Source organism: Rhipicephalus microplus, chromosome 5 (assembly GCF_043290135.1).
Source record: "Rhipicephalus microplus isolate Deutch F79 chromosome 5, USDA_Rmic, whole genome shotgun sequence".
In the NCBI taxonomy this organism is placed as follows: Eukaryota; Metazoa; Arthropoda; class Arachnida; order Ixodida; family Ixodidae; genus Rhipicephalus; species Rhipicephalus microplus.
In genome coordinates this window covers 163,057,068-163,084,703 of record NC_134704.1, presented here as the reverse complement: position 1 = coordinate 163,084,703, position 27,636 = coordinate 163,057,068, and the positions used below count along the sequence as shown (strand labels likewise).

General features: G+C 45.8%; 29 non-coding genes across 29 annotated transcripts; all 29 read left to right on the top strand.

Annotated features, from left to right (window-relative positions):
* The first annotated feature begins 1,346 nt into the window (after positions 1-1,346).
* TRNAW-CCA (transfer RNA tryptophan (anticodon CCA)) lies at positions 1,347-1,418 on the top strand. Its single transcript has one exon. It is a non-coding gene; the product is annotated as a tRNA-Trp (tRNA).
* A 993-nt stretch (positions 1,419-2,411) lies between these two features.
* TRNAW-CCA (transfer RNA tryptophan (anticodon CCA)) lies at positions 2,412-2,483 on the top strand. The gene has a single exon. It is a non-coding gene; the product is annotated as a tRNA-Trp (tRNA).
* Positions 2,484-2,838: 355 nt separating this feature from the next.
* On the top strand, positions 2,839-2,910 carry TRNAW-CCA (transfer RNA tryptophan (anticodon CCA)). Its single transcript has one exon. It is a non-coding gene; the product is annotated as a tRNA-Trp (tRNA).
* A 1,204-nt stretch (positions 2,911-4,114) lies between these two features.
* TRNAW-CCA (transfer RNA tryptophan (anticodon CCA)) lies at positions 4,115-4,186 on the top strand. Its single transcript has one exon. It is a non-coding gene; the product is annotated as a tRNA-Trp (tRNA).
* Positions 4,187-4,969: 783 nt separating this feature from the next.
* Positions 4,970-5,041, top strand: TRNAW-CCA (transfer RNA tryptophan (anticodon CCA)). Its single transcript has one exon. It is a non-coding gene; the product is annotated as a tRNA-Trp (tRNA).
* Positions 5,042-7,105: 2,064 nt separating this feature from the next.
* On the top strand, positions 7,106-7,177 carry TRNAW-CCA (transfer RNA tryptophan (anticodon CCA)). The gene has a single exon. It is a non-coding gene; the product is annotated as a tRNA-Trp (tRNA).
* Positions 7,178-8,811: 1,634 nt separating this feature from the next.
* Positions 8,812-8,883, top strand: TRNAW-CCA (transfer RNA tryptophan (anticodon CCA)). Its single transcript has one exon. It is a non-coding gene; the product is annotated as a tRNA-Trp (tRNA).
* A 355-nt stretch (positions 8,884-9,238) lies between these two features.
* TRNAW-CCA (transfer RNA tryptophan (anticodon CCA)) lies at positions 9,239-9,310 on the top strand. Its single transcript has one exon. It is a non-coding gene; the product is annotated as a tRNA-Trp (tRNA).
* A 352-nt stretch (positions 9,311-9,662) lies between these two features.
* TRNAW-CCA (transfer RNA tryptophan (anticodon CCA)) lies at positions 9,663-9,734 on the top strand. The gene has a single exon. It is a non-coding gene; the product is annotated as a tRNA-Trp (tRNA).
* A 991-nt stretch (positions 9,735-10,725) lies between these two features.
* On the top strand, positions 10,726-10,797 carry TRNAW-CCA (transfer RNA tryptophan (anticodon CCA)). The gene has a single exon. It is a non-coding gene; the product is annotated as a tRNA-Trp (tRNA).
* A 2,709-nt stretch (positions 10,798-13,506) lies between these two features.
* TRNAW-CCA (transfer RNA tryptophan (anticodon CCA)) lies at positions 13,507-13,578 on the top strand. Its single transcript has one exon. It is a non-coding gene; the product is annotated as a tRNA-Trp (tRNA).
* Positions 13,579-15,213: 1,635 nt separating this feature from the next.
* TRNAW-CCA (transfer RNA tryptophan (anticodon CCA)) lies at positions 15,214-15,285 on the top strand. Its single transcript has one exon. It is a non-coding gene; the product is annotated as a tRNA-Trp (tRNA).
* A 355-nt stretch (positions 15,286-15,640) lies between these two features.
* On the top strand, positions 15,641-15,712 carry TRNAW-CCA (transfer RNA tryptophan (anticodon CCA)). Its single transcript has one exon. It is a non-coding gene; the product is annotated as a tRNA-Trp (tRNA).
* Positions 15,713-16,063: 351 nt separating this feature from the next.
* Positions 16,064-16,135, top strand: TRNAW-CCA (transfer RNA tryptophan (anticodon CCA)). The gene has a single exon. It is a non-coding gene; the product is annotated as a tRNA-Trp (tRNA).
* A 782-nt stretch (positions 16,136-16,917) lies between these two features.
* On the top strand, positions 16,918-16,989 carry TRNAW-CCA (transfer RNA tryptophan (anticodon CCA)). Its single transcript has one exon. It is a non-coding gene; the product is annotated as a tRNA-Trp (tRNA).
* Positions 16,990-17,344: 355 nt separating this feature from the next.
* Positions 17,345-17,416, top strand: TRNAW-CCA (transfer RNA tryptophan (anticodon CCA)). Its single transcript has one exon. It is a non-coding gene; the product is annotated as a tRNA-Trp (tRNA).
* Positions 17,417-17,767: 351 nt separating this feature from the next.
* TRNAW-CCA (transfer RNA tryptophan (anticodon CCA)) lies at positions 17,768-17,839 on the top strand. The gene has a single exon. It is a non-coding gene; the product is annotated as a tRNA-Trp (tRNA).
* A 568-nt stretch (positions 17,840-18,407) lies between these two features.
* On the top strand, positions 18,408-18,479 carry TRNAW-CCA (transfer RNA tryptophan (anticodon CCA)). Its single transcript has one exon. It is a non-coding gene; the product is annotated as a tRNA-Trp (tRNA).
* A 991-nt stretch (positions 18,480-19,470) lies between these two features.
* TRNAW-CCA (transfer RNA tryptophan (anticodon CCA)) lies at positions 19,471-19,542 on the top strand. Its single transcript has one exon. It is a non-coding gene; the product is annotated as a tRNA-Trp (tRNA).
* Positions 19,543-19,897: 355 nt separating this feature from the next.
* On the top strand, positions 19,898-19,969 carry TRNAW-CCA (transfer RNA tryptophan (anticodon CCA)). The gene has a single exon. It is a non-coding gene; the product is annotated as a tRNA-Trp (tRNA).
* A 567-nt stretch (positions 19,970-20,536) lies between these two features.
* TRNAW-CCA (transfer RNA tryptophan (anticodon CCA)) lies at positions 20,537-20,608 on the top strand. The gene has a single exon. It is a non-coding gene; the product is annotated as a tRNA-Trp (tRNA).
* A 568-nt stretch (positions 20,609-21,176) lies between these two features.
* TRNAW-CCA (transfer RNA tryptophan (anticodon CCA)) lies at positions 21,177-21,248 on the top strand. Its single transcript has one exon. It is a non-coding gene; the product is annotated as a tRNA-Trp (tRNA).
* A 355-nt stretch (positions 21,249-21,603) lies between these two features.
* Positions 21,604-21,675, top strand: TRNAW-CCA (transfer RNA tryptophan (anticodon CCA)). Its single transcript has one exon. It is a non-coding gene; the product is annotated as a tRNA-Trp (tRNA).
* A 355-nt stretch (positions 21,676-22,030) lies between these two features.
* Positions 22,031-22,102, top strand: TRNAW-CCA (transfer RNA tryptophan (anticodon CCA)). The gene has a single exon. It is a non-coding gene; the product is annotated as a tRNA-Trp (tRNA).
* A 564-nt stretch (positions 22,103-22,666) lies between these two features.
* Positions 22,667-22,738, top strand: TRNAW-CCA (transfer RNA tryptophan (anticodon CCA)). Its single transcript has one exon. It is a non-coding gene; the product is annotated as a tRNA-Trp (tRNA).
* Positions 22,739-23,735: 997 nt separating this feature from the next.
* Positions 23,736-23,807, top strand: TRNAW-CCA (transfer RNA tryptophan (anticodon CCA)). The gene has a single exon. It is a non-coding gene; the product is annotated as a tRNA-Trp (tRNA).
* Positions 23,808-24,590: 783 nt separating this feature from the next.
* TRNAW-CCA (transfer RNA tryptophan (anticodon CCA)) lies at positions 24,591-24,662 on the top strand. Its single transcript has one exon. It is a non-coding gene; the product is annotated as a tRNA-Trp (tRNA).
* A 997-nt stretch (positions 24,663-25,659) lies between these two features.
* On the top strand, positions 25,660-25,731 carry TRNAW-CCA (transfer RNA tryptophan (anticodon CCA)). The gene has a single exon. It is a non-coding gene; the product is annotated as a tRNA-Trp (tRNA).
* A 1,203-nt stretch (positions 25,732-26,934) lies between these two features.
* TRNAW-CCA (transfer RNA tryptophan (anticodon CCA)) lies at positions 26,935-27,006 on the top strand. The gene has a single exon. It is a non-coding gene; the product is annotated as a tRNA-Trp (tRNA).
* Positions 27,007-27,636: the final 630 nt, after the last annotated feature.

Here is a 27,636-nt window from a genome sequence, read left to right as displayed (position 1 = left end):
ATGGCGAGTATCATCGTTCGATATAGTGCGGCGACGTACGCTAGGGGGAGCGTTGCAATAAAATCGAGTGAGCAAAATGTACGGAGGATTCATGGTTTACCAGGTTTACCTCCGGAGCTTCGCCCACTCATCATCATTCACTTCGTGGATATAGCGGCATTTTTTCAACTATCTGTCTATCTACTTATTTGTGTGTCTACAATGACTTGTCTCTTTACCTGTGCTTTATCGATAGAAGGCCGAGCAAAACATGCTACCGCTGATGTGCGAAGGGCTACCCTTTAGGCGGACTCGGTTGCGCAACGGTACCACGTCTGACTCCATTCAGAAGGTTGCGTGTTCGAATCACGTCTGCGTCAAATTCTCTTTTTGTTATTTTTATCTGTCTATCTACTTATTTGTCATTCTACAATGACTTGTCCCTTTACCTGTGCTTCGTCGATAGAAGGCCGTGCAAAACATGCTACCGCGTGTGTGCGAACGGCTACCCTAAGCGGACTTGGTGGCGCCACTTTAGCGCGTCATACTCCAGATCAGAAGGTTGCGTGTTCGAGCCTTGTGCGGGTCAAATTCTCTTTTTAATATTTTTATCTGTCTGTCTACTTATTTGTCTGTCTATAATGACTTGTCTCTTTATCTGTGCTGCATCGACAGAAGGCCGAGCAAAACATGCTACCACGTGTGTGCGAACGGCTACACTAAGTGGACTCGGTGGCGACACGGTAGCACGTCTGACTCCAGATCAGAAGGTCTCGTGTTCGAATCACGTCCGGGTCAAGTTCTCTTTTTTACTATTTTCATCTATCTGTCTATCTACTTATTTGTCTGTCTACAGTGACTCTTTTTTTTAGCTGTGCTTCATCGACAGAAGGCCAGGCAAAACATGCTACCACGTGTGTGCAACGCCTACCCTAAGCGGACTCGGTGGCGAACTGGTAGCGCGTCCGACTCCAGATCAGAAGGTTGCGTGTTCGAACCGCGTGCGGGTCAAACTCTCTCTTTTATTATTTTCATCTATCTGTCTATCTACTTATTTGTCTGCCTACAATGACTCTTCTCTTTAGCTGTGCTGCATCGACAGAAGGCCGAGCAAAACATGCTACCACGGTTGTGCGAACGGCTACCCTAAACGGACGTGGTGGCGACACGGTAGCACGTCTGACTCCAGATCAGAAGGTAGCGAGTTTGAATCACGTCCGGGTCAAATTCGCTTTTTGATTATTTTCATCTATCTGTCTATGTACCTATTTGTCCTTCTACAATGACTTGTCCCTTTACCTTTGCTTCATAGACAGAAGGCCGTGCAAAACACGCTACCGCGTATGTGCGAACGGCGACCCTGAACGGACTCGGTGGCGCAACGGTAGCGCGTCTGACTCCAGATCAGAAGGTTGCGTGTTTGAATCATGTCCGGGTCAAATTCTCTTTTTCAATATTTTCATCTATCTGTCTATCTACTTATTTGTCTGTCTACAATGACTTGTCCCTTTACCTGTGCTTCATCGACACAAGGCCGATCAAAACATGCTACCGCGTGTGTGATAACGGCTAGACTAAGTGGACTCGGTGGCGACACGGTAGCACGTCTGACTCCACATCAGAAGGTTGCGTGTTCGAACCACGTCCGGGTCAAGTTCTATTCTTTATTATTTTCATCTATCTGTCTATCTACTTATTTGTCTGTCTACAATGACTTGTCTCTTCACCTGTGCTTCATCGACAGAAGGCCGAGCAAAACATGCTACCGCGCGTGTGCGAACGGCTACCCTAAGCGGACTCGGTGGCGCAACTTTAGCGCGTCATAATCCAGATCAGAAGGTTGCGTATTCCAACCATGTGCGGGTCAAATTTTCTTTTTTGTTAATTTTATCTGTCTATCTACTCATTCGTCATTCTACAATGACTTGTCTCTTTACCTGTGCTTCATCGACAGAAGGCCGAGCAAAACATGCTACCGCGTGTGTGCGAACGGCTGCGCTAAGTGGACTCGGTGGCGACAGAGTAGCACGTCTGACTCCAGATCAGAAGGTTAAGTGTTCGAATCACGTCCAAGTCAAATTCTCCTTTTTATTATTTTCATTTATCTGTCGATCTACTCTTTTGTCTGTCTACAATGACTTGTCTCTTTACCTGTGCTTCATCGACAGCAGGCCAAGCAAAACATGCTAACACGTGTGTGCGAACGGCTACCCTAAGCGGACTCGGTGGTGCAACTTTAGCACGTCTGACTCCAGATCAGAAGGTTGCGTTTTCTAATCACGTCCGGGTCAAATTCTTTTTTTATGAATTTCATCTAGCTGTTTATCTACTTAATTGTCCTTCTACAATGACTTGTCCCTTTACCTTTGCTTCGTCGACAGAAGGCCGTGCAAAACATGCTACCGCGTATGTGCGAACGGCGACCCTGAACGGGCTCAATGGCGCAACGGTAGCGCGTCCGACTCCAGATCAGAAGGTTGCGTGTTCGAACCACGTCTGGGTCAAGTTCTCTTTTTTATTATTTTCATCTATCTGTCTATCCACTTATTTGTCTGTCTACAATGACTTGTCTCTTCACCTGTGCTTCATCGATAGAAGGCCGAGCAAAACATACTACCGCGTGTGTGCGAACGGCTGCGCTAAGTGGACTCGGTGGCGCAACGGTACCACGTCTGACTCCAGATCAGAACGTTGTGTGTTTGAATCACGTTTGGGTCATATTCTCTTTTTATTATTTTTATCTATCTGGATATCTACTTATTTGTCTGTCTACAATGACTTGTCCCTTTACTTAGGATTCATCGACAGAAGGCCGAGCAAAACATGCTACCACGTTTGTGCGAACGGCTACCCTAAGCGGACTTGGTGGCGCAACGGTAGCGCGTCTGACTCCAGATCTGAAGGTTGCGTGTTCGAATCGCGTCTGGGTCAAATCCTCTTTCTTATTATTTTCAACTATCTGTCTATCTACTTATTTGTCTGTCTACAATGACTTGTCTCTTTGCCTGTGCTTCATCGACAGAAGGCCGAGCAAAACATGCTACCGCGTGTGGCGAATGGCTACCCTAAGTGGACTCGGTGGCGCAACTTTAGCGCGTCATACCCCAGATCAGAAGGTTGCGTGTTCGAACCATGTGCGGGTCAAATTCTCTTTTTTGTTATTTTTATCTGTCTATCTACTTATTCGTCATTCTACAATGACTTGTCTCTTTACCTGTGCTTCATCGACAGAAAGCCGAGCAAAACATGCTACCGCGTGTGTGCGAACGGCTGCGCTAAGTGGACTCGGTGGCGACACAGTAGCACGTCTGACTCCAGATCAGAAGTTCGCGTGTTCGAATCACGTCCGTGTTAATTTCTTTTTTTAATATTTTCCACTATCTGTCTATCTACCTATTTGTCTGTCTACAATGACTTGTCTCTTTACCTGTGCTTCCTCGATTGAAGGTCGTGAAAAACATGCTACCGCGTATGTGTGAATGGCTACTCAAACGGACTCGGTTGCGCAACGGTAGCGCGTCTAACTCCTGATCAGAAGGTTGCGTTTTCGAATTACGTTCGGGTCAAATTCTCTTTTTTATTATTTTCATCTATCGGTCTATCTACTTATTTGTCTGTCTACAATGACTTGTCTCTTTACCTGTGCTTCATCGACAGAAGGCAGTGCAAAACATGCTACCGCGTATGTGCGAACGGCGACCCTGAACGGACTCGGTGGCGCAATGATAGCGCGTCTGACTCCAGATCAGAAGGTGCGTTCTCGAATCACGTCCGGGTCAAATTCTCTTTTTTAATATTTTCATCTGTCTGTCTATCTACTTATTTGTCTGTCTACAATGACTTGTTCCTTTACCTGTGCTTCATCGACACAAGGCCGAGCAAAACATGCTACCGCGTGTGTGCGAAGGGCAACCCTAAAAGCGGACTTGGTGGCGCAACGGTAATACGTCTGACTCCAGATCAGAAGGTTGTGTGTTCGAATCACGTTTGGGTCAAATTTTTTTTTATTATTTTCATCTATCTGAATATCTACTTATTTGTCTGTCTACAATGACTTGTCCCTTAATTTGGGAATCATCGACAGAAGGCCGAGCAAAACATGCTACCACGTTTGTGCGAACGGCTACCCTAAGCGGACTCGGTGGCGCAACGGTTGCGCGTCTGACTCCAGATCAGAAGGTTGCGTGTTCGAATCACGTTCGGGTCAAATTCTCTTTTTTATTATTTTCAACTATCTGTATATATACCCTTTTGTCGGTCTACAATAACTTGTCTCTTTACCTCTGCTTCATCGACAGAAGGCCGAGCAAAACATGCTACCGCGTGTGGGCGAACGGCTGCGCTAAGTGGACTCGGTGGCGACACAGTAGCACGTCTGACTCCAGATCAGAAGGTTAAGTGTTCGAATCACGTCCAAGTCAAATTCTCCTTTTTATTATTTTCGTTTATCTGTCGATCTACTCTTTTGTCTGTCTACAATGACTTGTCTCTTTACCTGTGCTTCATCGACAGCAGGCCAAGCAAAACATGCTAACACGTGTGTGCGAACGGCTACCCTAAGCGGACTCTGAGGCGCAACGGTAGCGCGTCAGACTCCAGATGAGAAGGTTGCGTGTTCGAATCACGTCTGGGTGAAATTCTCTTTTCTAATATTTTCATATATCTGTCTATCTACTTATTTGTCTGTCTACAATGACTTGTCCCTTTACCTGTGCTTCATCGACACAAGGCCGATCAAAACATGCTACCGCGTGTGTGAAAATGGCTACTTTAAGTGGACTCGGTGGCGACACGGTAGCACGTCTGACTCCATATCAGAAGGTTGCGTGTTCGAACCACGTCCGGGTCAAGTTCTCTTCTTTATTATTTTCATCTATCTGTCTATCTACTTATTTGTCTGTCTACAATGACTTGTCTCTTTACCTGTGCTTCCTCGACTGAAGGTCGTGCAAAACATGCTACCGCGTATGTGTGAATGGCTACTCAAACGGACTCGGTGGCGCAACGGTAGCGCGTCTGACTCCAGATCAGAAGGTTGCGTGTTCGAATCACGTTCGGGTCAAATTCTCTTTTCTAATATTTTCATCTCTCTGTCTATCTAATTATTTGTCTGTCTACAATGACTTGTCTCTTTACCTGTGTTTCATCGACAGAAGGCCGAGCAAAACATGCTACCGCGTGTGTGCGAACGGCTACCTTAAGCGGACTCGGTGGTGCAACTTTAGCACGTCTGACTCTAGATCAGAAGGTTGCGTGTTCTAATCACGTCCGGGTCAAATTCTCTTTTGATGACTTTCATCTATCTGTTTATCTACTTATTTGTCCTTCTACAATGACTTGTCCCTTTACCTTTGCTTCGTCAACAGAAGGCCGTGCGAAACATGCTAACGCGTATGTGCGAACGGCGACCCTGAACGGACTCGGTGGCGACACGGTAGCAAGTCTGACTCCATATCAGAAGGTTGCGTGTTCGAACCACGCCCGGGTCAAGTTCTCTTCTTTATTATTTTCATCTATCTGTCTATCTACTTATTTGTCTGTCTACAATGACTTGTCTCTTCACCTGTGCTTCATCGACAGAAAGCCGAGCAAAACATGCTACCGCGTGTGTGCGAAGCGCAACCCTATAAGCGGACTTGGTGGCGCAACGGTACCACGTCTGACTCCAGATCAGAAGGTTGTGTGTTCGAATCACGTTTGGGTCAAATTCTCTTTTTATTATTTTATCTATCTGGATATCTACTTATTTGTCTGTCTACAATGACTTGTCCCTTTACTTGGGATTCATCGACAGAAGGCCGAGCAAAACATGCTACCGTGTTTGTGCGAACGGCTACCCTAAGCGGACTCGGTTGCGACACAGTAGCACGTCTGACTCCAGATCAGAAGTTCGCGTGTTCGAATCACGTCCGTGTTAATTTCTTTTTTTATTATTTTCATCTATCTGTCTATCTACCTATTTGTCTGTCTACAATGACTTGTCCCTTTACCTGTGCTTCATCGACACAAGGCCGATCAAAACATGCTACCGCGTGTGTGAAAACGGCTACACTAAGTGGACTCGGTGGCGACACGGTAGCACGTCTGACTCCATATCAGAAGGTTGCGTGTTCGAACCACGTCCGGGTCAAATTCTCTTCTTTATTATTTTCATCTATCTGTCTATCTCCTTATTTGTCTGTCTACAATGACTTGTCTCTTCACCTGTGCTTCATCGACAGAAGGCCGAGCAAAACATGCTAATACGTGTGTGCGAACGGCTACCTTATGCGGACTCTGAGGCGCAACGGTAGCGCGTCAGACTCCAGATCAGAAGGTTGCGTGTTCGAATCACGTCCGGGTCAAATTCTCTTTTCTAATATTTTCATATATCTGTCTATCTACTTATTTGTCTGTCTACAATGACTTGTCCCTTTACCTGTGCTTCATCGACACAAGGCCGATCAAAACATGCTACCGCGTGTGTGAAAACGGCTTCACTAAGTGGACTCGGTGGCGACACGGTAGCACGTCTGACTCCATTTCAGAAGTTTGCGTGTTCGAACCACGTCCGGGTCAAGTTCTCTTCTTTATTATTTTCATCTATCTGTCTATCTACTTATTTGTCTGTCTACAATGACTTGTCTCTTTACATGTGTTTCATCGACAGAAGGCCGAGCAAAACATGCTGCCGCGTGTGTGCGAACGGCTACCTTAAGCGGACTCGGTGGTGCAACTTTAGCACGTCTGACTCTAGATCAGAAGGTTGCGTGTTCTAATCACGTCCGGGTCAAATTCTCTTTTTATGACTTTCATCTATCTGTTTATCTACTTATTTGTCCTTCTACAATGACTTGTCCCTTTACCTTTGCTTCGTCGACAGAAGGCCGTGCGAAACATGCTACCGCGTATGTGCGAACGGGGACCCTGAACGGACTCAGTGGCGACACGGTAGCACGTCTGACTCCATATCAGAAGGTTGCGTGTTCGAACCACGTCCGGGTCAATGTCTCTTCTTTATTATTTTCATCTATCTGTCTATCTACTTATTTGTCTGTCTACAATGACTTGTCTCTTTACCTGTGCTTCCTCGACTGAAGGTCGTGCAAAACTTGCTAACGCGTATGTGTGAATGGCTACTCAAACGGACTCGGTGGCGCAACGGTAGCGCGTCTGACTCCAGATCAGAAGGTTGCGTGTTCGAATCACGTTCGGGTCAAATTCTCTTTTCTAATATTTTCATCTATCCGTCTATCTACTTATTTGTCTGTCTGCAATGACTTGTCTCTTTACATGTGTTTCATCGACAGAAGGCCGAGCAAAACATGCTACCGCGTGTGTGTGAACGGCTACCTTAAGCGGACTCGGTGGTGCAACTTTAGCACGTCTGACTGTAGATCAGAAGGTTGCGTGTTCTAATCACGTCCGGGTCAAATTCTCTTTTTATGACTTTCATCTATCTGTTTATCTACTTATTTGTCCTTCTACAATGACTTGTCCCTTTACCTTTGCTTCGTCGACAGAAGGCCGTGCGAAACATGCTACCGCGTATGTGCGAACGGCGACCCTGAACGGACTCAGTGGCGACACGGTAGCACGTCTGACTCCATATCAGAAGGTTGCGTGTTCGAACCACGTCCGGGTCAAGTTCTCTTCTTTATTATTTTCATCTATCTGTCTATCTACTTATTTGTTTGTCTACAATGACTTGTCTCGTCACCTGTGCTTTATCGACAGAAGGCCGAGCAAAACATGCTACCGCGTGTGTGCGAAGGGCAACCCTATAAGCGGACTTGTTGGCGCAACGGTACCACGTCTGACTCCAATCTGAAGGTTGCGTGTTCGAATCGCGTCTGGTTCAAATCCTCTTTTTTATTATTTTCAACTATCTGTCTATCCACTTATTTGTCTGTCTACAATGACTTGTCTCTTTACCTGTGCTTCATCGACAGAAGGCCGAGCAAAACATGCTACCGCGTGTGTGCGAACGGCTACTCTAAGTGGACTCGGTGGCGTAACTTTAGCGCGTCATACTCCAGATCAGAAGGTTGCGTGTTCGAACCATGTGCGGGTCAAATTCTCTTTTTTGTTATTTTTATCTGTCTATCTACTTATTCGTCATTCTACAAGGACCTGTCTATTTACCTGTGCTTCATCGAAAGAAGGCCGAGCAAAACATGCTACCGCGTGTGTGCGAACGGCTGCGCTAAGTGGACTCGGTGGCGACACAGTAGCACGTCTGACTCCAGATCAGAAGTTCGCGTGTTCGAATCACGCCCGTGTTAATTTCTTCTTTTATTATTTTCATCTATTTGTCTATCTACCTATTTTACTGTTACCAATGACTTGTCTCTTTACCTGTGCTTCATCGACAGAAGGCCGAGCAAAACATGCTAACACGTGTGTGCGAACGGCTACCCTAAGCGGACTCTGAGGCGCAACGGTCGCGCGTCAGACTCCAGATCAGAAGGTTGCGTGTTCGAATCATGTTCTGGTCAAATTCTCTTTTTTAATATTTTCATCTATCTGTCTATCTACTTATTGGTCTGTCTACAATGACTTGTCTCTTTACCTGTGTTTCATCGACAGAAGGCCGAGCTAAACATGCTACCGCGTGTGTGCGAAGAGCTACCTTAAGCGGACTCGGTGGTGCAACTTTAGCACGTCTGACTCCAGATCAGAAGGTTGCGTTTTCTAATCACGTCCGGGTCAAATTCTCTTTTTATGAATTTCATCTCGCTGTTTATCTACTCATTTGTCCTTCTACAATGACTTGTCCCTTTACCTTTGCTTCGTCGACAGAAGGCCGTGCATAACATGCTACCGCGTATGTGCGAACGGCGACCCTGAACGGACTCGGTGGCGCAACGGTAGCGCGTCCGACTCCAGATCAGAAGGTTGCGTGTTCGAACCACGTCTGGGTCAAAATCTCTTTTTCATTATTTTCATCTATCTGTCTATCTACTTATTTGTCTGTCTACAATGACTTGTCTCTTCACCTGTGCTTCATCGATAGAAGGCCGAGCAAAACATGCTACCGCGTGTGTGCGAATGGCTGCGCTAAGTGGACTCGGTGGCGCAACGGTACCACGTCTGACTCCAGATCAGAACGTTGTGTGTTTGAATCACGTTTGGGTCATATTCTCTTTTTATTATTTTTATCTATCTGGATATCTACTTATTTGTCTGTCTACAATGACTTGTCCCTTTACTTAGGATTCATCGACAGAAGGCCGAGCAAAACATGCTACCACGTTTGTGCGAACGGCTACCCTAAGCGGACTCGGTGGCGCAACGGTAGCGCGTCTGACTCCAGATCTGAAGGTTGCGTGTTCGAATCGCGTCTGGGTCAAATCCTCTTTCTTATTATTTTCAACTATCTGTCTATCTACTTATTTGTCTGTCTACAATGACTTGTCTCTTTGCCTGTGCTTCATCGACAGAAGGCCGAGCAAAACCTGCTACCGCGTGTGTGCGAATGGCTACCCTAAGTGGACTCGGTGGTGGAACTTTAGCGCGTCATACCCCAGATCAGAAGGTTGCGTGTTCGAACCATGTGCGGGTCAAATTCTTCTTTTTTGTTATTTTTATCTGTCTATCTATTTATTCGTCATTCTACAATGACTTGTCTCTTTACCTGTGCTTCCTCGACTGAAGGTCGTGCAAAACATGCTACCGCGTATGTGTGAATGGCTACTCAAACGGACTCGGTGGCGCAACGGTAGCGCGTCTAACTCCAGATCAGAAGTTCGCGTGTTCGAATCACGTCCGTGTTAATTTCTTTTTTTATTAATTTCATCTATCTGTCTATCTACCTATTTGCCTGTCTACAATGACTTGTCTCTTTACATGTGCTTAATCGACAGAAAGCCGAGCAAAACATGCTACCGCGTGTGTGCGAACGGCTACCCTAAACAGACTCGGTGGCGCAACGGTAGCGCGTCTGACTCCAGATCAGAAGGTTAAGTGTTCGAAAAACGTCCAAGTCAAATTCTCTTTTTTAATATTTTCATCTATCTGTCTATCTACTATTTTGTCTGTCTACAATGACTTGTCTTCTTACCTGTTCTTCATCGACAGCAAGCCAAGCAAAACATGCTAACACGTGTGTGCGAACGGCTACCTTAAGCGGACTCTGAGGCGCAACGGTAGCGCGTCAGACTCCAGATCAGAAGTTTGCGTGTTCGAATCACGTATGGGTGAAATTCTTTCTTTTAATATTTTCCACTATCTGTCTATCTACTTATTTGTCTGTCTACAATGACTTGTCGGATTACCTGTGCTTCTTCGACTGAAGGCCGAGCAAAACCTGCTACCGCGTGTGTGCGAATGGCTACCCTAAGTGGACTCGGTGGCGGAACTTTAGCGCGTCACACCCCAGATCAGAAGGTTGCGTGTTCGAACCATGTGCGGGTCAAATTCTCTTTTTTGTTATTTTTATCTGTCTATCTACTTATTCGTCATTCTACAATGACTTGTCTCTTTACCTGTGCTTCATCGACAGAAAGCCGAGCAAAACATGCTACCGCGTGTGTGCGAACGGCTGCGCTAAGTGGACTTGGTGGCGACACAGTAGCACGTCTGAGTCCAGATCAGAAGCTCGCGTGTACGAATCACGTCCGTGTTAATTTCTTTTTTTAATATTTTCCACTATCTGTCTATCTACCTATTTGTCTGTCTACAATGACTTGTCTCTTTACCTGTGCTTCCTCGACTGAAGGTCGTGCAAAACATGCTACCACGTATCTGTGAATGGCTACTCAAACGGACTCGGTGGCGCAACGGTAGCGCGTCTAACTCCAGATCAGAAGGTTGCGTGTTCGAATCACGTTCGGGTCAAATTCTTTTTTCAAATATTTTCATCTATCTGTCTATCTACTTATTTGTCTGCCTACAATGACTTGTCTCTTCACCTATGCTTCATCGACAGAAAGCCGAGCAAAACATGCTACCGCGTGTGTGCGAAGGGCAACCCTATAAGCGGACTTGGTGGCGCAACGGTACCACGTCTGACTTCAGATCAGAAGGTTGTGTGTTTGAATCACGTTTGGGTCAAATTCTCTTTTTAGTATTTTTATCTATCTGGATATCTACTTATTTGTCTGTCTACAATGACTTGACTCTTTACCTGTGTTTCATCGACAGAAGGCCGAGCAAAACATGCTACCGCGTGTGTGCGAACGGCTACCTTAAGCGGACTCGGTGGTGCAACTTTAGCACGTCTGACTCTAGATCAGAAGGTTGCGTGTTCTAATCACGTCCGGGTCAAATTCTCTTTTTATGACTTTCATCTATCTGTTTATCTACTTATTTGTCCTTCTACAATGACTTGTCCCTTTACCTTTGCTTCGTCAACAGAAGGCCGTGCGAAACATGCTAACGCGTATGTGCGAACGGCGACCCTGAACGGACTCGGTGGCGACACGGTAGCAAGTCTGACTCCATATCAGAAGGTTGCGTGTTCGAACCACGCCCGGGTCAAGTTCTCTTCTTTATTATTTTCATCTATCTGTCTATCTACTTATTTGTCTGTCTACAATGACTTGTCTCTTCACCTGTGCTTCATCGACAGAAAGCCGAGCAAAACATGCTACCGCGTGTGTGCGAAGCGCAACCCTATAAGCGGACTTGGTGGCGCAACGGTACCACGTCTGACTCCAGATCAGAAGGTTGTGTGTTCGAATCACGTTTGGGTCAAATTCTCTTTTTATTATTTTATCTATCTCGATATCTACTTATTTGTCTGTCTACAATGACTTGTCCCTTTACTTGGGATTCATCGACAGAAGGCCGAGCAAAACATGCTACCGTGTTTGTGCGAACGGCTACCCTTAGCGGACTCGGTTGCGACACAGTAGCACGTCTGACTCCAGATCAGAAGTTCGCGTGTTCGAATCACGTCCGTGTTAATTTCTTTTTTTATTATTTTCATCTATCTGTCTATCTACCTATTTGTCTGTCTACAATGACTTGTCCCTTTACCTGTGCTTCATCGACACAAGGCCGATCAAAACATGCTACCGCGTGTGTGAAAACGGCTACACTAAGTGGACTCGGTGGCGACACGGTAGCACGTCTGACTCCATATCAGAAGGTTGCGTGTTCGAACCACGTCCGGGTCAAGTTCTCTTCTTTATTATTTTCATCTATCTGTCTATCTCCTTATTTGTCTGTCTACAATGACTTGTCTCTTCACCTGTGCTTCATCGACAGAAGGCCGAGCAAAACATGCTACCGCGTATGTGCGAAGGGCAACCCTATAAGCGGACTTGGTGGCGCAACGGTACCACGTCTGACTCCAGATCTGAAGGTTGCGTGTTCGAATCGCGTCTGGTTCAAATCCTCTTTTTTATCATTTTCAACTATCTGTCTATCCACTTATTTGTCTGTCTACAATGACTTGTCTCTTTACCTGTGCTTCATCGACAGAAGGCCGAGCAAAACATGCTACCGCGTGTGTGAAAACGGCTACACTAAGTGGACTCGGTGGCGACACGGTAGCACGTCTGACTCCATATCAGAAGGTTGCGTGTTCGAATCACGTGCAAGTCAAATTCTCTTTTTTATTATTTTCATCTATCTGTCTATCTACTCTTTTGTCTGTCTACAATGACTTGTCTTTTTACCTGTGCTTCATCGACAGCAAGCCAAGCAAAACATGCTAATACGTGTGTGCGAACGGCTACCTTATGCGGACTCTGGGGCGCAACGGTAGCGCGTCAGACTCCAGATCAGAAGGTTGCGTGTTCGAATCACGTCCGGGTCAAATTCTCTTTTCTAATATTTTCATATATCTGTCTATCTACTTATTTGTCTGTCTACAATGACTTGTCCCTTTACCTGTGCTTCATCGACACAAGGCCGATCAAAACATGCTACCGCGTGTGTGAAAACGGCTTCACTAAGTGGACTCGGTGGCGACACGGTAGCACGTCTGACTCCATTTCAGAAGTTTGCGTGTTCGAACCACGTCCGGGTCAAGTTCTCTTCTTTATTATTTTCATCTATCTGTCTATCTACTTATTTTTCTGTCAACAATGACTTGTCTCTTTACATGTGTTTCATCGACAGAAGGCCGAGCAAAACATGCTACCGCGTGTGTGCGAACGGCTACCTTAAGCGGACTCGGTGGTGCAACTTTAGCACGTCTGACTCTAGATCAGAAGGTTGCGTGTTCTAATCACGTCCGGGTCAAATTCTCTTTTTATGATTTTCATCTATCTGTTTATCTACTTATTTGTCCTTCTACAATGACTTGTCCCTTTACCTTTGCTTCGTCGACAGAAGGCCGTGCGAAACATGCTACCGCGTATGTGCGAACGGGGACCCTGAACGGACTCAGTGGCGACACGGTAGCACGTCTGACTCCATATCAGAAGGTTGCGTGTTCGAACCACGTCCGGGTCAATGTCTCTTCTTTATTATTTTCATCTATCTGTCTATCTACCCTTTTGTCTGTCTACAATGACTTGTCTCTTTACCTGTGCTTCCTCGACTGAAGGTCGTGCAAAACTTGCTAACGCGTATGTGTGAATGGCTACTCAAACGGACTCGGTGGCGCAACGGTAGCGCGTCTGACTCCAGATCAGAAGGTTGCGTGTTCGAATCACGTTCGGGTCAAATTCTCTTTTCTAATATTTTCATCTATCCGTCTATCTACTTATTTGTCTGTCTGCAATGACTTGTCTCTTTACATGTGTTTCATCGACAGAAGGCCGAGCAAAACATGCTACCGCGTGTGTGTGAACGGCTACCTTAAGCGGACTCGGTGGTGCAACTTTAGCACGTCTGACTGTAGATCAGAAGGTTGCGTGTTCTAATCACGTCCGGGTCAAATTCTCTTTTTATGACTTTCATCTATCTGTTTATCTACTTATTTGTCCTTCTACAATGACTTGTCCCTTTACCTTTGCTTCGTCGACAGAAGGCCGTGCGAAACATGCTACCGCGTATGTGCGAACGGCGACCCTGAACGGACTCAGTGGCGACACGGTAGCACGTCTGACTCCATATCAGAAGGTTGCGTGTTCGAACCACGTCCGGGTCAAGTTCTCTTCTTTATTATTTTCATCTATCTGTCTATCTACTTATTTGTTTGTCTACAATGACTTGTCTCGTCACCTGTGCTTTATCGACAGAAGGCCGAGCAAAACATGCTACCGCGTGTGTGCGAAGGGCAACCCTATAAGCGGACTTGGTGGCGCAACGGTACCACGTCTGACTCCAATCTGAAGGTTGCGTGTTCGAATCGCGTCTGGTTCAAATCCTCTTTTTTATTATTTTCAACTATCTGTCTATCCACTTATTTGTCTGTCTACAATGACTTGTCTCTTTACCTGTGCTTCATCGACAGAAGGCCGAGCAAAACATGCTACCGCGTGTGTGCGAACGGCTACTCTAAGTGGACTCGGTGGCGTAACTTTAGCGCGTCATACTCCAGATCAGAAGGTTGCGTGTTCGAACCATGTGCGGGTCAAATTCTCTTTTTTGTTATTTTTATCTGTCTATATTCTTATTCGTCATTCTACAAGGACCTGTCTATTTACCTGTGCTTCATCGAAAGAAGGCCGAGCAAAACATGCTACCGCGTGTGTGCGAACGGCTGCGCTAAGTGGACTCGGTGGCGACACAGTAGCACGTCTGACTCCAGATCAGAAGTTCGCGTGTTCGAATCACGCCCGTGTTAATTTCTTCTTTTATTATTTTCATCTATTTGTCTATCTACCTATTTTACTGTTACCAATGACTTGTCTCTTTACCTGTGCTTCATCGACAGAAGGCCGAGCAAAACATGCTAACACGTGTGTGCGAACGGCTACCCTAAGCGGACTCTGAGGCGCAACGGTCGCGCGTCAGACTCCAGATCAGAAGGTTGCGTGTTCGAATCATGTTCTGGTCAAATTCTCTTTTTTTAATATTTTCATCTATCTGTCTATCTACTTATTGGTCTGTCTACAATGACTTGTCTCTTTACCTGTGTTTCATCGACAGAAGGCCGAGCTAAACATGCTACCGCGTGTGTGCGAAGAGCTACCTTAAGCGGACTCGGTGGTGCAACTTTAGCACGTCTGACTCCAGATCAGAAGGTTGCGTTTTCTAATCACGTCCGGGTCAAATTCTCTTTTTATGAATTTCATCTCGCTGTTTATCTACTTATTTGTCCTTCTACAATGACTTGTCCCTTTACCTTTGCTTCGTCGACAGAAGGCCGTGCATAACATGCTACCGCGTATGTGCGAACGGCGACCCTGAACGGACTCGGTGGCGCAACGGTAGCGCGTCCGACTCCAGATGAGAAGGTTGCGTGTTCGAACCACGTCTGGGTCAAAATCTCTTTTTCATTATTTTCATCTATCTGTCTATCTACTTATTTGTCTGTCTACAATGACTTGTCTCTTCACCTGTGCTTCATCGATAGAAGGCCGAGCAAAACATGCTACCGCGTGTGTGCGAATGGCTGCGCTAAGTGGACTCGGTGGCGCAACGGTACCACGTCTGACTCCAGATCAGAACGTTGTGTGTTTGAATCACGTTTGGGTCATATTCTCTTTTTATTATTTTTATCTATCTGGATATCTACTTATTTGTCTGTCTACAATGACTTGTCCCTTTACTTAGGATTCATCGACAGAAGGCCGAGCAAAACATGCTACCACGTTTGTGCGAACGGCTACCCTAAGCGGACTCGGTGGCGCAACGGTAGCGCGTCTGACTCCAGATCTGAAGGTTGCGTGTTCGAATCGCGTCTGGGTCAAATCCTCTTTCTTATTATTTTCAACTATCTGTCTATCTACTTATTTGTCTGTCTACAATTCATTTTCTCTTTGCCTGTGCTTCATCGACAGAAGGCCGAGCAAAACCTGCTACCGCGTGTGTGCGAATGGCTACCCTAAGTGGACTCGGTGGCGGAACTTTAGCGCGTCATACCCCAGATCAGAAGATTGCGTGTTCGAACCACGTGCGGGTCAAATTCTTTTTTTTGTTATTTTTATCTGTCTATCTATTTATTCGTCATTCTACAATGACTTGTCTCTTTACCTGTGCTTCCTCGACTGAAGGTCGTGCAAAACATGCTACCGCGTATGTGTGAATGGCTACTCAAACGGACTCGGTGGCGCAACGGTAGCGCGTCTAACTCCAGATCAGAAGTTCGCGTGTTCGAATCACGTCCGTGTTAATTTCTTTTTTTATTAATTTCAACTATCTGTCTATCTACCTATTTGCCTGTCTACAATGACTTGTCTCTTTACATGTGCTTAATCGACAGAAAGCCGAGCAAAACATGCTACCGCGTGTGTGCGAACGGCTACCCTAAACAGACTCGGTGGCGCAACGGTAGCGCGTCTGACTCCAGATCAGAAGGTTAAGTGTTCGAAAAACGTCCAAGTCAAATTCTCTTTTTTAATATTTTCATCTATCTGTCTATCTACTCTTTTGTCTGTCTACAATGACTTGTCTTCTTACCTCTTCTTCATCGACAGCAAGCCAAGCAAAACATGCTAACACGTGTGTGCGAACGGCTACCTTAAGCGGACTCTGAGGCGCAACGGTAGCGCGTCAGATTCCAGATCAGAAGGTTGCGTGTTCGAATCAGGTATGGGTGAAATTCTTTCTTTTAATATTTTCCACTATCTGTCTATCTACTTATTTGTCTGTCTACAATGACTTGTCTCTTTACCTGTGTTTCATCGACAGAAGGCCGAGCTAAACATGCTACCGCGTGTGTGCGAAGAGCTACCTTAAGCGGACTCGGTGGTGCAACTTTAGCACGTCTGACTCCAGATCAGAAGGTTGCGTTTTCTAATCACGTCCGGGTCAAATTCTCTTTTTATGAATTTCATCTCGCTGTTTATCTACTTATTTGTCCTTCTACAATGACTTGTCCCTTTACCTTTGCTTCGTCGACAGAAGGCCGTGCATAACATGCTACCGCGTATGTGCGAACGGCGACCCTGAACGGACTCGGTGGCGCAACGGTAGCGCGTCCGACTCCAGATCAGAAGGTTGCGTGTTCGAACCACGTCTGGGTCAAAATCTCTTTTTCATTATTTTCATCTATCTGTCTATCTACTTATTTGTCTGTCTACAATGACTTGTCTCTTCACCTGTGCTTCATCGATAGAAGGCCGAGCAAAACATGCTACCGCGTGTGTGCGAATGGCTGCGCTAAGTGGACTCGGTGGCGCAACGGTACCACGTCTGACTCCAGATCAGAACGTTGTGTGTTTGAATCACGTTTGGGTCATATTCTCTTTTTATTATTTTTATCTATCTGGATATCTACTTATTTGTCTGTCTACAATGACTTGTCCCTTTACTTAGGATTCATCGACAGAAGGCCGAGCAAAACATGCTACCACGTTTGTGCGAACGGCTACCCTAAGCGAACTCGGTGGCGCAACGGTAGCGCGTCTGACTCCAGATCTGAAGGTTGCGTGTTCGAATCGCGTCTGGGTCAAATCCTCTTTCTTATTATTTTCAACTATCTGTCTATCTACTTATTTGTCTGTCTACAATGACTTGTCTCTTTGCCTGTGCTTCATCGACAGAAGGCCGAGCAAAACCTGCTACCGCGTGTGTGCGAATGGCTACCCTAAGTGGACTCGGTGGCGGAACTTTAGCGCGTCATACCCCAGATCAGAAGGTTGCGTGTTCGAACCATGTGCGGGTCAAATTCTTTTTTTTGTTATTTTTATCTGTCTATCTATTTATTCGTCATTCTACAATGACTTGTCTCTTTACCTGTGCTTCCTCGACTGAAGGTCGTGCAAAACATGCTACCGCGTATGTGTGAATGGCTACTCAAACGGACTCGGTGGCGCAACGGTAGCGCGTCTAACTCCAGATCAGAAGTTCGCGTGTTCGAATCACGTCCGTGTTAATTTCTTTTTTTATTAATTTCAACTATCTGTCTATCTACCTATTTGCCTGTCTACAATGACTTGTCTCTTTACATGTGCTTAATCGACAGAAAGCCGAGCAAAACATGCTACCGCATGTGTGCGAACGGCTACCCTAAACAGACTCGGTGGCGCAACGGTAGCGCGTCTGACTCCAGATCAGAAGGTTAAGTGTTCGAAAAACGTCCAAGTCAAATTCTCTTTTTTAATATTTTCATCTATCTGTCTATCTACTCTTTTGTCTGTCTACAATGACTTGTCTTCTTACCTCTTCTTCATCGACAGCAAGCCAAGCAAAACATGCTAACACGTGTGTGCGAACGGCTACCTTAAGCGGACTCTGAGGCGCAACGGTAGCGCGTCAGACTCCAGATCAGAAGGTTGCGTGTTCGAATCAGGTATGGGTGAAATTCTTTCTTTTAATATTTTCCACTATCTGTCTATCTACTTATTTGTCTGTCTACAATGACTTGTCGTTTTACCTGTGCTTCTTCGACTGAAGGCCGTGCAAAACATGCTACCGCGTGTGTGTGAATGGCTACTCAAACGGACTCGGTGGCGCAACGGTAGCACGTCTGACTCCAGATCAGAAGTTCGCGTGTTCGAATCACGCCCGTGTTAATTTCTTCTTTTATTATTTTCATCTATTTGTCTATCTACCTATTTTACTGTTACCAATGACTTGTCTCTTTACCTGTGCTTCATCGACAGAAGGCCGAGCAAAACATGCTAACACGTGTGTGCGAACGGCTACCCTAAGCGGACTCTGAGGCGCAACGGTAGCGCGTCAGACTCCAGATCAGAAGGATGCGTGTTCGAATCATGTTCGGGTCAAATTCTCTTTTTTGTTATTTTTATCTGTCTATCTACTTATTCGTCATTCTACAAGGACCTGTCTATTTACCTGTGCTTCATCGAAAGAAGGCCGAGCAAAACATGCTACCGCGTGTGTGCGAACGGCTGCGCTAAGTGGACTCGGTGGCGACACAGTAGCACGTCTGACTCTAGATCAGAAGTTCGCGTGTTCGAATCACGCCCGTGTTAATTTCTTCTTTTATTATTTTCATCTATTTGTCTATCTACCTATTTTACTGTTACCAATGACTTGTCTCTTTACCTGTGCTTCATCGACAGAAGGCCGAGCAAAACATGCTAACACGTGTGTGCGAACGGCTACCCTAAGCGGACTCTGAGGCGCAACGGTAGCGCGTCAGACTCCAGATCAGAAGGTTGCGTGTTCGAATCATGTTCGGGTCAAATTCTCTCTTTTAATATTTTCATCTATCTGTCTATCTACTTATTGGTCTGTCTACAATGACTTGTCTCTTTACCTGTGTTTCATCGACAGAAGGCCGAGCTAAACATGCTACCGCGTGTGTGCGAAGAGCTACCTTAAGCGGACTCGGTGGTGCAACTTTAGCACGTCTGACTCCAGATCAGAAGGTTGCGTTTTCTAATCACGTCCGGGTCAAATTCTCTTTTTATGAATTTCATCTCGCTGTTTATCTACTTATTTGTCCTTCTACAATGACTTGTCTCTTTACCTTTGCTTCGTCGACAGAAGGCCGTGCAAAACATGCTACCGCGTATGTGCGAACGGCGACCCTGAACGGACTCGGTGGCGCAACGGTAGCGCGTCCGACTCCAGATCAGAAGGTTGCGTGTTCGAACCACGTCTGGGTCAAAATCTCTTTTTCATTATTTTCATCTATCTGTCTATCTACTTATTTGTCTGTCTACAATGACTTGTCTCTTCACCTGTGCTTCATCGATAGAAGGCCGAGCAAAACATGCTACCGCGTGTGTGCGAACGGCTGCGCTAAGTGGACTCATTGGCGCAACGGTACCACGTCTGACTCCAGATCAGAACGTTGTGTGTTTGAATCACGTTTGGGTCATATTCTCTTTTTATTATTTTTATCTATCTGGATATCTACTTATTTGTCTGTCTACAATGACTTGTCCCTTTACTTAGGATTCATCGACAGAAGGCCGAGCAAAACATGCTACCACGTTTGTGCGAACGGCTACCCTAAGCGGACTCGGTGGCGCAACGGTAGCGCGTCTGACTCCAGATCCGAAGGTTGCGTGTTCGAATCGCGTCTGGGTCAAATCCTCTTTCTTATTATTTTCAACTATCTGTCTATCTACTTATTTGTCTGTCTACAATGACTTGTCTCTTTGCCTGTGCTTCATCGACAGAAGGCCGAGCAAAACCTGCTACCGCGTGTGTGCGAATGGCTACCCTAAGTGGACTCGGTGGCGGAACTTTAGCGCGTCATACCCCAGATCAGAAGGTTGCGTGTTCGAACCATGTGCGGGTCAAATTCTCTTTTTTGTTATTTTTATCTGTCTATCTACTTATTCGTCATTCTACAATGACTTGTCTCTTTACCTGTGCTTCATCGACAGAAAGCCGAGCAAAACATGCTACCGCGTGTGTGCGAACGGCTGCGCTAAGTGGACGACTTGGTGGCGACACAGTAGCACGTCTGAGTCCAGATCAGAAGCTCGCGTGTTCGAATCACGTCCGTGTTAATTTCTTTTTTTAATATTTTCCACTATCTGTCTATCTACCTATTTGTCTGTCTACAATGACTTGTCTCTTTACCTGTGCTTCCTCGACTGAAGGTCGTGCAAAACATGCTACCGCGTATGTGTGAATGGCTACTCAAACGGACTCGGTGGCGCAACGGTAGCGCGTCTAACTCCAGATCAGAAGGGTGCGTGTTCGAATCACGTTCGGGTCAAATTCTCTTTTCTAATATTTTCATCTATCTGTCTATCTACTTATTTGTCTGTCTACAATGACTTGTCTCTTTACATGTGTTTCATCGACAGAAGGCCGAGCAAAACATGCTACCGCGTGTGTGCGAACGGCTACCTTAAGCGGACTCGGTGGTGCAACTTTAGAACGTCTGACTCTAGATCAGAAGGTTGCGTGTTCTAATCACGTCCGGGTCAAATTCTCTTTTTATGACTTTCATCTATCTGTTTATCTACTTATTTGTCCTTCTACAATGACTTGTCCCTTTACCTTTGCTTCGTCGACAGAAGGCCGTGCGAAACATGCTACCGCGTATGTGCGAACGGCGACCCTGAACGGACTCAGTGGCGACACGGTAGCACGTCTGACTCCATATCAGAAGGTTGCGTGTTCGAACCACGTCCGGGTCAATGTCTCTTCTTTATTATTTTCATCTATCTGTCTATCTACTTATTTGTCTGTCTACAATGACTTGTCTCTTTACCTGTGCTTCCTCGACTGAAGGTCGTGCAAAACATGCTACCGCGTATGTGTGAATGGCTACTCAAACGGACTCGGTGGCGCAACGGTAGCGCGTCTAACTCCAGATCAGAAGGTTGCGTGTTCGAATCACGTTCGGGTCAAATTCTCTTTTCTAATATTTTCATCTATCTGTCTATCTACTTATTTGTCTGTCTACAATGACTTGTCTCTTTACATGTGTTTCATCGACAGAAGGCCGAGCAAAACATGCTACCGCGTGTGTGCGAACGGCTACCTTAAGCGGACTCGGTGGTGCAACTTTAGCACGTCTGACTCCAGATCAGAAGGTTGCGTTTTCTAATCACGTCCGGGTCAAATTCTCTTTTTATGAATTTCATCTCGCTGTTTATCTACTTATTTTTCCTTCTACAATGACTTGTCCCTTTACCTTTGCTTCGTCGACAGAAGGCCGTGCAAAACATGCTACCGCGTATGTGCGAACGGCGACCCTGAACGGACTCGGTGGCGCAACGGTAGCGCGTCCGACTCCAGATCAGAAGGTTGCGTGTTCGAACCACGTCTGGGTCAAAATCTCTTTTTCATTATTTTCATCTATCTGTCTATCTACTTATTTGTCTGTCTACAATGACTTGTCTCTTCACCTGTGCTTCATCGATAGAAGGCCGAGAAAAACATGCTACCGCGTGTGTGTGAACGGCTGCGCTAAGTGGACTCGGTGGCGCAACGGTACCTCGTCTGACTCCAGATCAGAACGTTGTGTGTTTGAATCACGTTTGGGTCATATTCTCTTTTTATTATATTTATCTATCTGGATATCTACTTATTTGTCTGTCTACAATGACTTGTCCCTTTACTTAGGATTCATCGACAGAAGGCCGAGCAAAACATGCTACCACGTTTGTGCGAACGGCTACCCTAAGCGGACTCGGTGGCGCAACGGTAGCGCGTCTGACTCCAGATCTGAAGGTTGCGTGTTCGAATCGCGTCTGGGTCAAATCCTCTTTCTTATTATTTTCAACTATCTGTCTATCTACTTATTTGTCTGTCTACAATGACTTGTTTCTTTGCCTGTGCTTCATCGACAGAAGGCCGAGCAAAACCTGCTACCGCGTGTGTGCGAATGGCTACCCTAAGTGGACTCGGTGGCGGAACTTTAGCGCGTCATACCCCAGATCAGAAGGTTGCGTGTTCGAACCATGTGCGGGTCAAATTCTCTTTTTTGTTATTTTTATCTGTCTATCTACTTATTCGTCATTCTACAATGACTTGTCTCTTTACCTGTGCTTCATCGACAGAAAGCCGAGCAAAACATGCTACCGCGTGTGTGCGAACGGCTGCGCTAAGTGGACTTGGTGGCGACACAGTAGCACGTCTGAGTCCAGATCAGAAGCTCGCGTGTACGAATCACGTCCGTGTTAATTTCTTTTTTTAATATTTTCCACTATCTGTCTATCTACCTATTTGTCTGTCTACAATGACTTGTCTCTTTACCTGTGCTTCCTCGACTGAAGGTCGTGCAAAACATGCTACCGCGTATGTGTGAATGGCTACTCAAACGGACTCGGTGGCGCAACGGTAGCGCGTCTAACTCCAGATCAGAAGGTTGCGTGTTCGAATCACGTTCGGGTCAAATTCTTTTTTCAAATATTTTCATCTATCTGTCTATCTACTTATTTGTCTGCCTACAATGACTTGTCTCTTCACCTATGCTTCATCGACAGAAAGCCGAGCAAAACATGCTACCGCGTGTGTGCGAAGGGCAACCCTATAAGCGGACTTGGTGGCGCAACGGTACCACGTCTGACTTCAGATCGGAAGGTTGTGTGTTTGAATCACGTTTGGGTCAAATTCTCTTTTTATTATTTTTATCTATCTGGATATCTACTTATTTGTCTGTCTACAATGACTTGTCCCTTTACTTTGGATTCATCGACAGAAGGCCGAGCAAAACATGCTACCATGTTTGTGCGAACGGCTACCCTAAGCGGACTCGGTTGCGACACAGTAGCACGTCTGACTCCAGATCAGAAGTTCGCGTGTTCGAATCACGTCCGTGTTAATTTCTTTTTTTATTAATTTCATCTATCTGTCTATCTACCTATTTGCCTGTCTACAATGACTTGTCTCTTTACATGTGCTTAATCGACAGAAAGCCGAACAAAACATGCTACCGCGTGTGTGCGAACGGCTACCCTAAACAGACTCGGTGGCGCAACGGTAGCGCGTCTGACTCCAGATCAGAAGGTTAAGTGTTCGAAAAACGTCCAAGTCAAATTCTCTTTTTTAATATTTTCATCTATCTGTCTATCTACTCTTTTGTCTTTCTACAATGACTTGTCTTCTTACCTGTTCTTCATCGACAGTAAGCCAAGCAAAACATGCTAACACGTGTGTGCGAACGGCTACCTTAAGCGGACTCTGAGGCGCAACGGTAGCGCGTCAGACTCCAGATCAGAAGGTTGCGTGTTCGAATCACGTATGGGTGAAATTCTTTCTTTTAATATTTTCCACTATCTGTCTATCTACTTATTTGTCTGTCTACAATGACTTGTCGTTTTACCTGTGCTTCCTCGACTGAAGGCCGTGCAAAACATGCTACCGCGTGTGTGTGAACGGCTACTCAAACGGTCTCGGTGGCGCAACGGTAGCGCGTCTGACTCCAGATCAGAAGGTTGCGTGTTCGAATCACGTTCGGGTCAAATTCTCTTATTTATTATTTTCATCTATCGGTCTATCTACTTATTTGTCTGTCTACAATGACTTGTCTCTTTACCTGTGCTTCATCGACAGAAGGCAGTGCAAAACATGCTACCGCGTATGTGCGAACGGCGACCCTGAACGGACTCGGTGGCGCAATGATAGCGCGTCTGACTCCAGATCAGAAGGTTGCGTTCTCGAATCACGTCCGGGTCAAATTCTCTTTTTTCATATTTTCATCTGTCTGTCTATCTACTTATTTGTCTGTCTACAATGACTTGTTCCTTTACCTGTGCTTCATCAACACAAGGCCGATCAAAACATGCTACCACGTGTGTGATAACGGCTAGACTAAGTGGACTCGGTGGCGACAGAGTAGCACGTCTGACTCCAGATCAGAAGGTTAAGTGTTCGAATCACGTCCAAGTCAAATTCTCCTTTTTATTATTTTCATTTATCTGTCGATCTACTCTTTTGTCTGTCTACAATGACTTGTCTCTTTACCTGTGCTTCATCGTCAGCAGGCCAAGCAAAACATGCTAACACGTGTGTGCGAACGGCTACCCTAAGCGGACTCTGAGGCGCAACGGTAGCGCGTCAGACTCCAGATGAGAAGGTTGCGTGTTCGAATCACGTCTGGGTGAAATTCTTTCTTTTATTATTTTCCACTATCTGTCTATCTACTTATTTGTCTGTCTACAATGACTTGTCTCTTTACCTGTGCTTCCTCGACTGAAGGTCGTGCAAAACATGCTACCGCGTATGTGTGAATGGTTACTCAAACGGACGCGGTGGCGCAACGGTAGCGCGTCTGACTCCAGATCAGAAGGTGGCGTGTTCGAATCACGTTCGGGTCAAATTCTCTTTTCTAATATTTTCATCTATCTGTCTATCTACTTATTTGTCTGTCTACAATGACTTGTCTCTTTACCTGTGTTTCATCGACAGAATGCCGAGCAAAACATGCTACCGCGTGTGTGCGAACGGCTACCTTAAGCGGACTCGGTGGTGCAACTTTAGCACGTCTGACTCTAGATCAGAAGGTTGCGTGTTCTAATCACGTCCGGGTCAAATTCTCTTTTTATGACTTTCATCTATCTGTTTATCTACTTACTTGTCCTTCTACAATGACTTGTCCCTTTACCTTTGCTTCATCGACAGAAGGCCGTGCGAAACATGCTACCACGTATGTGCGAACGGCGACCCTGAACGGACTCGGTGGCGACACGGTAGCACGTCTGACTCCATATCAGAAGGTTGCGTGTTCGAACCACGTCCGGGTCAAGTTCTCTTCTTTATTATTTTCATCTATCTGTCTATCTACTTATTTGTCTGTCTACAATGACTGGTCTCTTCACCTGTGCTTCATCGACAGAAAGCCGAGCAAAACATGCTACCGCGTGTGTGCGAAGGGCAACCCTATAAGCGGAATTGGTGGTGCAACGGTACCACGTCTGACTCCAGATCAGAAGGTTGTGTGTGCGAATCACGTTTGGGTCAAATTCTCTTTTTATTATTTTTATCTATCTGGATATATACTTATTTGTCTGTCTACAATGACTTGTCCCTTTACTTGGGATTCATCGACAGAAGGCCGAACAAAACATGCTACCATGTTTGTGCGAACGGCTACCCTAAGCGGACTCGGTTGCGACACAGTAGCACGTCTGACTCCAGATCAGAAGTTCGTGTGTTCGAATCACGTCCGTGTTAATTTCTTTTTTTATTATTTTCATCTATCTGTCTATCTACCTATTTGCCTGTCTACAATGACCTGTCTCTTTACCTGTGATTAATCGACAGAAAGCCGAGCAAAACATGCTACCGCGTGTGTGTGAACCGCTACCCTAAGCGGACTCGGTGGCGCAACGGTAGCGCGTCTGACTCCATATCAGAAGGTTGCGTGTTCGAACCACGTCCGGGTCAAGTTCTCTTCTTTATTAATTTCATCTATCTGTCTATCTACTTATTTGTCTGTCTACAATGACTGGTCTCTTCACCTGTGCTTCATCGACAGAAAGCCGAGCAAAACATGCTACCGCGTGTGTGCGAAGGGCAACCCTATAAGCGGACTTGGTGGCGCAACGGTACCACGTCTGACTCCAGATCAGAAGGTTGTGTGTGCGAATCACGTTTGGGTCAAATTCTCTTTTTATTAATTTTATCTATCTGTCTATCTACTCTTTTGTCTGTCTACAATGACTTGTCCCTTTACCTGTGCTTTATCGACACAAGGTCGATCAAAACATGCTACCGCGTGTGTGAAAACGGCTACACTAAGTGGACTCGGTGGCGACACGGTAGCACGTCTGACTCCATATCAGAAGGTTGCGTGTTCGAACCACGTCCGGGTCAAGTTCTCTTCTTTATTATTTTCATCTATCTGTCTATCTACTTATTTGTCTGTCTACAATGACTTGTCTCTTCACCTGTGCTTCATCGACAGAAGACCGAGCAAAACATGCTACCGCGTGTGTGCGAACGGCTACTCTAAGTGGACTCGGTGGCACAACTTTAGCGCGTCATACTCCAGATCGGAAGATTGCGTGTTCGAACCATGTGCGGGTCAAATTCTCTTTTTTGTTATTTTTATCTGTCTATCTACTTATTCTTCATTCTACAATGACTTGTCTCTTTACCTGTGCTTCATCGACAGAAGGCCGAGCAAAACATGCTACCGCGTGTGTGCGAACGGCTGCGCCAAGTGGACTCGGTGGCGACACAGTAGCACGTCTGACTTCAGATCAGAAGTTCGCGTGTTTGAATCACGTCCGTGTTAATTTTTTTATTATTTCCATCTATCTGTCTATCTACCTATTTGTCTGTCTACAATGACTTGTCTCTTTACCTGTGCTTCATCGACAGAAGGCCGAGCAAGACATGCTACCGCGTGTGTGCGAACGGCTACCCTAAACGGACTCTGAGGAGCAACGGTAGCGCGTCAGACTCCAGATCAGAAGGTTGCGTGTTCGAATCACGTCCGGGTCAAATTCTCTTTTTATGAATTTCATCTATCTGTTTATCTACTTATTTGTCCTTCTACAATGACTTGTCCTTTTACCTTTGCTTCGTCGACAGACGGCCGGGCAAAACATGCTACCGCGTATGTGCGAACGGCGACCCTGAACGGACTCGTTGGCGCAATGGTAGCGCGTCTGACTCCAGATCAGAAGGTTGCGTGTTCGAATAACGTCCGGGTCAAATTCTCTTTTCTAATATTTTCATATATCTGTCTATCTACTTATTTGTCTGTCTACAATGACTTGTCCCTTTACCTGTGCTTCATCGACACAAGGCCGATCAAAACATGCTACCGCGTGTGTGAAAACGGCTACACTAAGTGGACTCGGTGGCGACACGGTAGCACGTCTGACTCCATATCAGAAGGTTGCGTGTTCGAACCACGTCCGGGTCAAGTTCTCTTCTTTATTATTTTCATGTATCTGTCTATCTACTTATTTGTCTGTCTACAATGACTTGTCTCTTTACCTGTGCTTCCTCGACTGAAGGTCGTGCAAAAATGCTACCGCGTATGTGTGAATGGCTACTCAAACGGACTCGGTGGCGCAACTTTAGCACGTCTGACTCTAGATCAGAAGGTTGCGTGTTCTAATCACGTCCGGGTCAAATTCTCTTTTTATGACTTTCATCTATCTGTTTATCTACTTATTTGTCCTTCTACAATGACTTGTCCCTTTACCTTTGCTTCGTCGACAGAAGGCCGTGCGAAACATGCTACCGCGTGTGTGCGAACGGCTACTCTAAGTGGACTCGGTGGCGCAACTTTAGCGCGTCATACTCCAGATCAGAAGGTTGCGTGTTCGAACCATG